A 14,035-nucleotide genomic window follows, 5' to 3' on the forward strand; every position below is an offset into this window, starting at 1 on the left:
CTGAGGGTTCACTTCTTTGTCCAGTTAGGGCATTGTCTATTTATCTAGACAGGACTAAGGACCTCGTCCCGCGTCCAAGTGTCCTATTTATTTCTCCTAAGAGACCCAGGAAGAGCATTTCCAAAATGCCATTTCTTTCTTCCTGAGAGAAGTTATTTCTGGTGCTGGAGCACTGGGAGGTGTAGGGGGTCCTCCTCCCAGGGCCCACAGCATTAGATCTATAGCCACTAGTGCGGCTTTTCTTAAGAATTGTTCTATCTCTAGGGTGCTGGAGGCCGCATCCTGCAGATCCAATTCTGTCTTTTCTCTATTTTATTTTAAAGATATTTCATGGAGTTTAGATGGTTGTTCCTCTTTGGGACCTTTTGTTGCTGGTCAGGTCATTAATTAATTAACTAATTATTTATTTTATATATTTATATGGTTAAATATATATTTTAAAAATTATTATATTTACGTTCTGATTGATTAATAAGCAATTTATTAGGTTAAGACATTAACTTCATTATTGCAATTTCCCGCAGTATGTTTGGGTTAAGTTCTCGAGTCCCTGGCAGGGCGAGACTAACTTGACATGACTAGACTGTTCTCATATAAGAGCAAAGTGGATGTAGGGCTATGTTGCCTCCACACTCTTATCCCTGAGACTCATATAAGAGCAAAGTGGATGTAGGGCTATGTTGCCTCCACACTCTTATCCCTGAGACTCATATAAGAGCAAAGTGGATGTAGGGCTATGTTGCCTCCACACTCTTATCCCTGAGACTCATATAAGAGCAAAGTGGATGTAGGGCTATGTTGCCTCCACACTCTTATCCCTGAGACGTCAGACCTTCTGCGCATACCTGACCTCCATGAGTCGGCAGAACTCTGAGTCTAGGTGAGTACGCAGCTTCCTTCTATTCTTACCAAGTCAATGAGTAGAATAGTTGGATAGGTCACTAATCAACCTCTAGTACGATCGATCCCACCTCCAGTAAAATTTTGGGAATCGTGCTGTATGAAGTATCCAGGGAATGTATTTTGAAATGGAATTTTCATTCTAAAATTAATTTCAATATACTTACCTGGATACTTCATACATCCCACCCACCTCCCCACTCTCAATGTTGGGATTACTGATGATCAGCTGAGCGGGAGAGGGGGGCGTGGCGCTGTTTACCGGTCGTTACCAGAGGTGATAATTGGTGGTTTAAGAATTTTTTCTTTATGGGTTAGTGGTATTAAGGTGATAATGTTGTAAGTGTTGTTTTCTCGCACGTGCGAACTAAGTGCTGTATGAAGTATCCAGGTAAGTATATTGAAATTAATTTTAGAATGAAAATTCCATTTTCCAGTACAACACCGACCTACAGTGGATTCAGTCTTATAGTGCTATTTCAGCGCTGTAACTTGATGTTGCATCAAGTTATGGCGCCGTTGACAGCGCTAATACCAAGAATAGGCATTAAGTTACCAGCACTGTAACTTGATGCAACATCAAGTTACAGCATCGTTGAAGCTCTGATAATACTTTGTTCGTTTTACAAATAGTTAAAAGTTCAGATTTCTTCAATTGCACATTGGTTGTAGCAACATACATAAAACAGTATGACCATCCCAGACCCAGCTCCAGACTTTGTAATCCTGCTAATAGGCAAGGGTAGTCAGAACCATAATCTTGAAAAAGTTAGAAAGTTAAAATCTTGAATTTTTAGATCTCAGGTTTTTCTGATGAATGTCATAGCTTAACATAATGGTATGGATTAAGATAAGAAATATGGCAATTGCAATTTGAGAATTGTACTGTTGTTAGGTCCCCTTTGCTCTACCCCATTTTGTCGTTGTCCAGGTACATGCTTGTCTTTTGTTGAACATATTGTATGAGCTTAGATTTAAGCATGCAGTAACACAGTAGTACAGGACTTGAATTTTTGAAATTAATAAATTATTATTTCAAGGCATATAGTGTAATATGTATCAAATACAGGCAGTCCCCGGTTATCGGCGGGGGTTCTGTTCGTAATGGTGTGACGATAGCCGAAAATCGCCAATAACAGCGCTTATCGGCGCTGCTGTTAAGTGGGGATCGCTGTATACCGGCACTGAAAATCCAGTTATCGTCGTCGCTAGACAGGTGCTGTAAAACCGGGTCGCTGATAACTGAGGACTGCCTGTATACTGTACTGTCAGGAGTTTTATCATTATTGGCCACTGTAAAGGGTTCTGCAATTTAATAGCCCTGATAATGAAATATGTTCATAATGAACAAAGCAAAATGGTTTAGGAACAAAGTGATCCTTTGTGGTACAAAGATTAACCATGCCAAGTGTAGAGAATTGCTTAATACTGTAAAGATAAAAATAAATACGATAAAAAGAAATGGCTAAAAAGTAAAAATATTTCAACTGATGAATATATATGAGTACACTGTATAAAAAAATTTATTTTACAAGTATTTAATTGCTATTACTGCATTTTATGTATCTGATATGATCCTTTTAGCATATTAATTGGAAATAAAGTATGTTGTACATTGTCTGTGAATGGAGGACAGCCTGAATTTAATGTCTTAGGTTTCATCATTACATGTTATCGACCGTTATACTGCCAGTCATAAAAGACTTGATTGTTTCTTATGTTAGGGACTATGAAATATTTATAGTTTAACTACTCCAAATAGTTCTATTTGTAGACTTGTAAGAATGGCCATTGGCTGTGAAGTTTGGTGCTGTTTAACATTTGTTGGTAGGTTTGCAGTAGAGGAGCATGGCACACTGCTGTCAAGTGTCCAAGGCTCTCTCTAGGGTCCCTTCATCCCGCAGCTGCCGTGTTCATCCCTTTAGTTTTCATCCAAACACATCCTTTGGGCTAGCCTTTGGAGAGGGTATAAATTTAACTTGGTCTTGTTGAACTACTGTAAAGTTATGATGTAATAAATTGTTATTGTTTCATAATTTACAGTATCAGTGGTTGTTGGCACGTTAGATCCACCCACTGTTACGTGGCTGAATTTGTTGCTGGTGTAATGTCTTCAGGTGGTGAGATTACTTTCTTACCTCTGAGCATGTTTAAGGTTTGTTTTGGTGGTTTTGTCTGTAGTAGCTAAAGTTTTCTTTTGGGGGAAGTAGTCTTGACTACCTCACTCATTTATGTACAGTCATACCTTGTGGATTCATGTTTCTGGATTCGCAAAATTTTCATTGGAACCTAACTAATTTGCATCTGCGATTTTTTCACAATTTGCAAAATTTGTGAAATCCTCAAAAACCCTGCAGAAGTGTTTATGTTTAATTTTGAAGTAATTTATAAGTTTTCATGCTTTTAAGTGTAAAACGGTAAGGAAAGTTTTGTTAATGAAAAATCTGTTTTTTGGGGGGGAAAGTTAATGACACACAAGAAATCAGTTAAGTAATTCCTTTGAAAAAACTTCGCTTTCCTATAGAAACGTTCCTTTTTATGAAAACTACTGTACTGTACCTTTACAAGAGGTGGTACCCATTCACAAAGTTTATTCCCTTTGAAACGCTAATGGTTACATAATTACATATTAAAAAATACTGTAATTAATTTACTATTTTGCAATAGTAAATAAATGTAATGTAAATTCAACATAAAAATTATAAATTTTCTGCCAGTATTCATAGCAAATGCGTACTGTATTGGGTTTGGACGATGACGTAGGCCCCATGATGACACGCTTTTGGCTGGAAGGCTTGAAAGTAGCCAATCACACGGCAGGGTACCAGCTTTGCTCGTAGCTGATTGGCTTGTAGCTTGGATGCTCCATGACGACATGCTAATGGCTGGAAAGGTTAGAAGTAGCCAATCACACAGCAGGGTACCAGCTTTTCTTGTTGCTGATTGCCTTGCAGCTCGGATGCTTTGTGCATCTCTCTCTCTCTCTCTCTCTCTCTCTCTCTCTCTCTCTCTCTCTCTCTCTCTCTCTCTCTCTCTCTCTCTCTCTCTCTCTTTTCTCAGTACGTCTTTATGTATTTTATATTGCTTGATTACCCTTTGCCCTCTACGTACAGTATGTAAGTTTTCTTTATTTTATTAAATTGTACCTTCATTTTATGACTTTGCAACATACATTATAAAGTTTACCTAGCTTAACCTTTCTGACAGTGACAAAGAAAACGTCAGTCATTAAGTTTACAGTCCCATTCGTTAGTTGGTTTTACCTTACTATATGTGCAAAAGAAAACAGCAGCTAATGAATTAGTATAGGGGTAACTTCAATATTCTTCTTTGTTTTAACTTGCTTTTTCCCATTTTTATATGGGGTAAGCACAATGCTTTCTTTTGAAGAACTTTTGATTTGGCGTTGGGGTAGGCCATAGCCTCGATCGGCTGCCCTGCCTGACATCGCTTAGACTCCGGTAACGATGTGCACGTGCATCGTACCAATCCCCAGCTCTGTAAATGCACTAGTGTGGCAAATACCCATTAGGCAATACTGTACTCTATTTTTACGTCAAAGATTTATTTCTCTTTTGTAAGGGTAATGTATTAAGCTAACTTTTAAATGGAATTAAAGTGCTTTGGGAGCATGATTTTGGTCATATTAGGGTTTAAACTCCTGAAATAAGCATTTATTAGCATATTTAGTGACTTGTACCATACATTCACGGTTCCTCTTGATTCACAGTGGATTCTAGAATGTAACCTTGCGAATGTTTGAGGTATTGCTATATACAGTATACACAATATATAAATTTACGAACAGGAAAGTCTACTTACATAAGAAATTATTTAATGATATCTTTCAATCCTTGGTAGTGTAACTGTAGAACTTTTAAGTCAGTTTTACTACTAGTTGAGAATTGCAGTATTCATTGAAGGTAAGGTTTCTTCATGATATTTCTAGTGTTAGATTTGAAGTTGGATAAGAATGTTCACATATTCAGGTATATTTTGCAATATTTACAATTTGGAATTACATTGTAAATTTTACCCAAAGATGTTGAAGTACCAATATATTGAACCTGGTTTGCCACTGATTGAGAAATGTATTTTCAAGGATACATTTTTAGTACAATAATTCCATGTTTGAATTCAAGGTTGTTGAAAGAAGCAAATAGGATCTTGAGGATCTTAAAAATCTTGACCAAGCTGGCAGGTGAAATTTATAGGTTTGAGGGGGTGGCCTGAAGGATTTTTTGGTTGAAGGAGTTTTGACTTGCTTTGGAGGTTCTGAACGTGTGATAAATTTCGGTTTGACGATAGAAGGATTAGTGTGAATTTTCATATCTAGTTGGTAGTACATAGCTCTTTTTACTGTTGAATTTTTGGCCACATCGTGACCCATTGCCACACACACACTCGCACCAGCCAAAGATATGACTTAACAAGATAGTGCAACATATAATTTACATAGCTAGATGCCTGAATAAAAACACAAAAACTAGTGCGAGAAGACACTTCCCTAAACGGTAACTGAAAAAAGCAAAATGTGAAGGGACCGGGGCCTGTGATTACTTGGATAACTTGATTTTATGCTTACATGTATGTTGTTTACTTGGCTGCCTCAACACAAATTTTACATGAAACATGATAGTTTTTAAACCAAGTTGAGACCACCTTTTTGAAATTATAGCAGTCCATGGTTTATTACTATTACTAGTTATGTAATTGAAGTGTTTTCTCATATTCCAGAACAGTTGCCTGAATTTTCAAATAACTGAATTCATTTACTTTTTACTGAAGATTATGTTCAGAAGGCTAGTTTGTATTCTAGGACACTATGAACTATCTGAATGTATTCTTCATTTTATAAGAAAGGTAGATTGTGCATGTTGAACCCTTCCTGTCCATTTAAGGGGAAGAGCTGGAGTCTTGAATTACGTGCCTGGGTAACGTTGGGATAATAGGAGTTTGGAAATTATCAGGACCTTGTGCAGCTGGAAGCTTGTCTACATTAGAATATTTGGTAATGCAGTTGAAGGGTGGTACAAAGCACAAACAGGTGGATCATAGGATTTCAGCCTTTGTGGTTAGAAAATTAAGTATCTGTCATTTGCAGTTCACATTTAGGGAACAAAATTGTGGAAAAGTTCAGCCTCATAGGTTTAGTAAAATACTTCCTCATGGAGGACCTTCCCCTCGTTAATAACAAAGTTTATTGTCATCAATTTGCTGACCTGATTAGTTTAGGTATTTGAATGTGATGGTCTGGGTAAGCTACTTTTAACAAATTCCTGTTATGGAAATGTACTCAAAATATTGGTTGTGTTATTGGACAATCTGTGTAAAGTGTAACCTCTTGTTTTTGCAGTAGGACTCGGTTGACTGCCTCATTTAATTATGTTGAATATCCAAGAACAGGGCTTTCAGGCCTAGCCTGAGATAATATCTGACTCTGGACTTCGTTGTTAAATAAGCAAGTATGCAGTTCCAGTTTTAGGTCTGATCTTTTTTTCAAAAGAGCCTGTACTTCAGTACAAAACACGTTACATTATATTATTGCATTTATCATACTTTCTGAGACAACTTCAACAGAATATTGATGATGGGGGATTGATACGCACAGGAAACTTAATTTACATTAAAAAATTGCCATGGATGCACAAGGTATTTGATCTCGTTAAATAGGTTGCTAATGGAAGGGAGAGGCTATTACAGTATACTGTATAAAAAAATCATTGCAGCAATCAAAAATTATAAAAATTCTGATTAATCACACATATTTTTACCATACACAGCACACAAGGTCTGTAAGTTACATAAATCAGGATCCACTAATCTGAGATTTCATTGTAGTTGACTTGCTCAAGACACTTTAGCTTTTGTTAAGGAACTTGCATTTATTGGTATGTATAGTTATGCTTTGCATATTTAAAGAAGAAGTGAAACTAATACTTTGAGATACTGATGGTAATTATAGTCATCATCCATTTTTCAACCTCAGCGATTCTGATGACGACTGTAGTAGTATTAAAAAGAATTTTTTTTTATGAATTCACTGTAAATCATAAAAAAGCATCGTAATGAAATTTGAATGTGTTATTCAGCTTGTTGAAGTATTCCCCTCAAGTATATGCTAATTTTTTTTTTAATACAGTATGCCTTGTGGTATAATACATGGCTCAAATAGTAATGAATTCTTATCATTGGAAAGCCAGTTTATCCTATCAGTGTAAATAGAAATTGGATAGCCCTTTTCTCTGATTTGTGAATTTTTTAAAAACTAATCAAAACTTTATCATTACAGCTAACTTTTACTTGTGATATCGATGATTTTTCTATTTTGTAGCATTTTCAAACATCATGATAAGATTCAACTCTAGCTTTAAAAATGATTCCAAATTCATTAACATATAAAGTATAATGTTACACAATCAAAGAAAATGATTGCTAAGCATTTTCACTCAGCCATTGAAGGGTGAGTGCTCTGCTGCAGACAGATTTTGACCTGCCAAATCTTCAAAGGGTTAAAAAAAGCTAAGATTATCAAAAACGGCTATATGAGAGGCAAATCTGAAGGCTTCATTAGCATGTTTGGAAACTTACCCTTAAGAAATTGGGCTCATGGTTGACCCAAAAGTTGCATGAGTATAATAATGAAACCTTCAAACCTGTTGGCTGTGACCGTACCTCATTCCCAGACGATATCATCCATTACTGGTAGAAACTGAAGTCTTTCCTGTCCAGTATTATTGTTTAAAGCCTTCTATTCCCAAAGTTCATTTCAGTTTTAGGATTCAGAATGGTGAGTGCCAATAATGACTATTATTTTGTTCATGGATATTGTCATAACTGTTAGAAAAAGAAGTTTTTTATGTCTGATGTCAGAAATCTTCACTTTGGCTAAAGTTTGTTTCAGTCCTTCAGAAGTCTGCCATAACCTCGTGCAGTTGTGCAATTGTATATTGGTATTTCTGGAATATATATAATTAAGAAATGCAATGAGGATTTTTGTAAATTTCATGCATTCATAATTATGTTTATAAACATCAGTTTATTCCCTTGCATGTAAGCAAATTCTCAAGACTTACAGACAACTGAAGAAGATATCAAAATGCATTGCAGTGCAGCAATTAGAGGTGTTGTGTTGTAAATATTAAAGCAGCTTTTATTTTTAAACCAAAATGTTATGACTGGAATCTACTTAGTGTACTGTATTAAAGAGTCAGCCGTATTTTAAGTTTATATAATAATCATTCAAGTGCCATTGTTGGCTTTGCTTCTTACTTGCACTATTCCTTATATTTTCCAGTAATTACTGTATTCCTTGACTTATGCTGTACACCTTGGCATTTGCTGACATCATGCTTTCTTGAATTTTTTTTTTTTTTAAGATGAATAAACAACAAACAAATAACTAATCATTTGTAGTAAAAGTTTTTATGAAATGGTATTTTATAAGTGCTTCAAGAAAACTGGCCTTGACCTACTTGAAGTTAGAGAGGTTGTTTTCATTTGGTGATACATTCATGCATTTTAAAATTAGATTGAAGTTGTGTATTCTTTACCAGGTCTATTCCTTTAGGAACTCTGTTGTAGTTTTCAATTGGTTAGATTTAATTTAGATTTAATTTCTAAATGTTAAGTGTAAAACAATTCTGTTGTTGCCACTATTAGTTTAGTGCAATTAATTGTAAGTTTTCATTCTCTGTATTTTTGTGTACAAGGATAGAGTTATTAATTTCACTGATTATTATATCTTTTTTTTGCTAGAATATAAAATATAGTAATTTGTAAAATATGTAAATTACACAATTTTGTGACCTTTTGTTGTTTAAGTTAGATGCTTGTTGTAAAGAAGTGAAAGAGGTCTGTCCTTTTGACTGTCTTTCTTTGTCTAGTTATTACATATTGAAAAAAGGAGGGTAAATGATATGCGGAAAGGCAGAGAATTCTGCAGCATGGGAATTTAAGTTACAAAGGAGTAGGGATCACTGAAACCTCTCTTTCCTTCATATTGCTGAGATCTGTTTACAATCTAAGAACTAATTTTTTGGGTGGGTGGTCAAAGGAACATGTTCATCACTGGTTCATTGTTGGTTACCCTCATATGTTCTGATGAGAAAGTTGTTTCAACTACATGAATCCAGATGAACAGAGATGTTTAGATAATACTGTCACAAAAATATTTAATAACCCTCATTTGTAGCTGAAATGACACTACAGTACAGATGATTTTAAATTTCACGAGTATATCGGTGATACATTTATTTATTATAAGTATAAAAATTAATAATGTACAAGGCTTAACCTTATTTACACACTGTATCATGTACATAATATACACGGTTAGGCCACATTTTACATAGCTTCAGTACACTTGTATTCACAATGACTTTGTCACTTCAAGTAATATGTACTTGAGAATGTAAAGCTCAGAAATGTTATACATTAATGAACAAACTATATACCCTGCTTGGAGTTGTATCATGAAACCAGTAAAATTTCTAAATTTTATACAGAGCACAAAATCAATTCCAAAATATATTTTGCCACGTTAACCCTTACGGGACGGGCCAAGTATATATCAAGCACACCCACAGGCCTGGGGAACTTTAAGGTTGGCTAATTTAACTAAAACACATCATGGAAAGAGGAAGATATGCAAATGCACATGGTAAGAAAAAAAATTATAAAAATTTTTCCCTCCTGTACACAGTAAGTTCAAAGTGACTATATACAACCCTGTGTGGGGCCTATTTTACAAGACACTTTTAATTTTACCAAATTATGCATATTTTTCCTAATAATTTATTTTATTTTATTTTGTAAAATTATAATTACAGCCCACACAATATCATAACAGATAAGAACTGAAATCAGTAACAAATTCAGAGTATATTTGTTGTAAAATATTTACTGATTTGGGGAGATACAGTAACTTTTGTGAGGTATACATGTTTTTTCTAATATTTCTTTGCAAAATTAAAATTATAGCTGACATACTACCATAAAAGATAAGAACTAAAACCAACAGCAATCCCTGGGTATATTTGTGAGCAAATAAATAAAAAGACGTCCTGGAGCTGCAATGAGGCAGTGCATGCCCCTCTGAAATCTCAAGGCATACTGATCGATGCCTCTCCTGTGCCAAGGTATTATAGTTGCCATAAGTCATTTATGGACCATTGAAATGCTATAAAAGTCTTTCCTGTTAAATTCATTCAAACAGCATGGCGTGTAATATTAATACTCGCATGAGGATTCCCGTCCATTAAGGGTTAATATTTCAGTTTCATGTGGTTTTACATATTTCTCTGCTTTCATGAATAACATCATAAACACCCCAAACATAAACTTTGAATAACAATTTGTATTGTTCCCTATGTATACAAACCAGACCCTTTTATATAGAAGTATCTTTCCGTGTGAGCTGGTATCTGATCAAAACTTGGTAACAAGGTAGTTCACCAGGTGGTTAGTTAGTTAGTTAGTTACAAATGATTTGTTTAACCAGACCTCTGAACTCTTTTAGGGTTCTTCTCGGGCTGGAAAAAGAAGGGGGAAAAGAGTACATAAAAAATTAAGTAGCTAAATAAATAAATAAATAATAAAAAAAAAACTCAAGAGAAAAAAAAAAGGGAGGGAAAAAAGGGGGAAGATTATATTTTCCTTATCAATTTAATTTTGTTTAAGAAGAGAATGATATTATTAATTGAAAAGTTATTACCTTCTGCTAGAATATCCTTTATTGATTTATTTTGTAAATAAGTATTTCTTTTAACAAGTGGAGATGGGGGTGAGCGGAAGAGAATCCATCCCTCATCAACCGTTACCTTCACTTTTCCTACGGTGCAGGAACTAATATGGGTGGTTGAGGGAGGACTAAATACTGTATAAAAGGCTCTGGTTTGTATACGTAGTTTAAATAATGGCTATTCAAAATTTATTTCTTCCTACAGGAATACAAACCATTGCCTTTTATATAGAAGACCTACTCATTGGAAGGGAGGTCAGTCCCCTACAACTGAATGGAATTGAAATTCACTGCGGAAAATGTTCTTCTTCCCTTACTTCCCTTCTTGGCATCGCCAGAGGTAGGTGGCTGAAAGGGATTAGAAGGTTGAGTTTGAAGGAACAGATTTCCTTACTAACCAAGACATGAAAGGCTTCTCGAAGTCCACAGATTTGGCCGAAGCTGCCTTACAACAAAGGGGCTTAAAGGGAGCATGGGTAATCAGACAGGTTTGAAACTCTGCCATTCTCCAATCTATCGCTGCTTCAGCCTAACTCTGAGGGAAGAGTAAAGAAGAGCCCAACACCGAACTACCCCAAAGTGCAAGGCTACTTATGAAAAACCTGATGAGAGAGGACAGAGGATATTATATCCCTCCTACGGAGAACTAGGTTTGCCCACTGCTTGGCACTTTGGTGTGCCAGGAATGTCAGAGCTTTGCCTCCTTACAGCAACAACCCTGTTACACTGCCCTCTCATCAACAGATGAGATGCATAAAGCAGTGTAGATCATAAATGAGTTCAGCCATAGGTTGAGCCACAATAAAGCCTGTGTGTAGTCGTCATATTCATCTCTGCAACAGAGAAGGAAGCATCTTCCTGACATAACCGCTCCTCTGGCAGGTCTTTGGTCTATCCACAGACTGATGCACCAAGTGCCAGCAGAGTAGCCTTCGCACCCTCAGCTATGCTACACTTCCTCGGGCATGAAAACAGCAGGGAAGGAGTTTGCTCAATCTGCTGGAGGCAGAGGAATTCCTAGACCCACAGATCAGGGCATTTACCTTCTCCAAAACACCACAAGCAAGCTGTGACCAAGGAAACAAGACTAAGGGTCTCTCTCCAGGAGTGGACACAGGTTATCAACGAGACAGTCAACTGTTACGAAGCTGTGATAACCTCCCCCAGATTATTGTTCACAAATGAGCAAAATAACCTCTGAAAGCTGCTGCTCCAGCTTGGCCTGAAGGGATTTGGGAGGTATGCATCCATTCAGACTGAGATCCCCATGGACATTAGTTGCTCCTTTAATCAAAGAAGGAGAGATGCTAAAATTCCAATCCCTAGGGTATTCCTGGTCCCATGGACCAGACAAGCCTCTCGCTAATGAAATGACGGGATCCAGCCAAGGTTTCCGAGTTGCTGTCAGAACAGTGTTCTGACTTTGACCAGGAAGCCCTCTGCCCCAGCACCAGGTCGCAACCAAAAATGAAAGCAAAGGAGATGAACAATCCCTCTCACAGCTCCTCCCACTCCCCTCCAGCGGAAATAGGTGGAAGTTACTGGGAACCTCTCCTTGGAGAAGGATTGCTCTATATGTGTATACTCTAGAAAGCATGAATGCCGAGAGCATGGGAACTGCAAGGTTTCCCCCTCAAGCTCCCCAAAGAAGGCCAAGGAGAACCTAATCTACTGCTAGCACAGAACCAATCTGTGGGCTGGTCCCAAGCAAGTGAATAGATTGTTTATACCCTTGAGTGTGTGGCTCTGGGGCACTCCGGCAAGAAGGGCTGTCCTGCACACCTACCTTCCTGTGGTTTGAAACTGACTGAGCTGGGCAAAGAAAATGTGCAGCCTCATCCCAGTGCAAGCCTCAGAGCTAGCAGTGGGATGAGGGAGGAGCAGGCTCCAAGGCTAAGTGAGCCAGTACCACAGCACCGGTTCAGCTAAAGGTAGAATAGTAACCTAATGACTGCACCTCAGCTGCTTCCCAGAGTTGGGGGGAAGGCGGAGGGAGTGTGCAGAAGAGATCACCCGAAGACCACTTGCGTAAGGCCTTAGATTTCCCCCTCTTCCACTTATGCCAGGGCAAAGCAAAGTCTGGGGATGGGGTGGAGGAAGACGAGTCCAAAGACAATGATAGAGAAGAGGATGACGAGGGAAAGTACCCACTGGTGCTTCTTCCCTTTCCCTGTGCTGGACACACTTTATGTACCAGAGGGCTAGTTGAGGCTGGAACAAAGTTTGCCAAAGCACCAGGAACAAGATGGGTCCACTACAGGAAGATTCTCCCATACCGGAGGGCTCCAGTATTAAAGCCCTCTTCTTCTCTGCTGGACTGGCCAAGAAGGCAGGAATGACTCGGCTGGTCTGGTAAAACTAAGGTATACTTAACTTATTTGGACTGGCCAAGGGCAGTGAATGACAGGTTTCCCGATATTAAGGTAATGCCATAACTTCCTAAGATACTGAAGTGACAACTTTTTGCAGGAATGAAGAGCATCAGTTTCAGTCAGAACTGTATAGGGGTGACATGGTGCTCCAACAGAAGCAGCTACATCCTTGGATGAAAGGCCGCAATCAGATTTAGGTTTAGGCCTAATGTTACTCCCCCTTGAGGGAGAAACATTTACAGAGAGAAGGATGTTAGAAGGGGTGTGAAGGAGCTGGATGGTGTCACCAGGGAAGTACTTCATACTGTTGAAGCCTGTGAATGGCTCTTGTCCTTCTCTTCCCAAACCTAAGCACTAAGGTGAGTCCCATAATACATATTCCTTGCAAGCCCTTGAGCAAGCTCTTCCCTTGCAAGAAGCCAAAAGTATGAGGGGTCCATTGCTGTGGGTGACATAAACCCCACAAGGACAGCCACATCCCTCACAGCAAAGTAATTTGTGATTTTAATCCACAGAATAAAAACAAAGGAATAGACAGGTAGAGATAAAGAATACTCATCCATTACCAAGCTTTCAATCGGTACTGGAAGGGCAGCAGCATGCCCATTTCTCACAGCAACCATAAGAAGAGCGAAGGCAATGCCCTGTTAGTGAGGGATACTCCCCACTTAACCCCATTCTTTATCTAGTAATCACCAGGTTAACTACCTTGTTACCAAGTTTCAATGTTCCCAGCTCACACTGAAAGATACTCGTAAATAAAAGGCTATGTATTCCCATAGGAACAAAATTTTTAAGGCAGTGATCTTCATATTACCAAGTAACCTGCAAATCCTGTGCTTCCAGAAAGGCAACAACCACACTGAAGGTAAATTAACATTAAAATATAGTATTTCAAATATGTACCAATTTATACAGGATAGCTGAAAGAAAAATATTACTCCATACAAAAGTGCTGCATGGTCATGGCCCTATACCTGGATTTCAGTCCTAACTACCATGCATTTTTACCAGCACAGAC

Source organism: Macrobrachium rosenbergii, chromosome 54, assembly GCF_040412425.1.
Source record: "Macrobrachium rosenbergii isolate ZJJX-2024 chromosome 54, ASM4041242v1, whole genome shotgun sequence".
Classification (NCBI taxonomy): Eukaryota; Metazoa; Arthropoda; class Malacostraca; order Decapoda; family Palaemonidae; genus Macrobrachium; species Macrobrachium rosenbergii.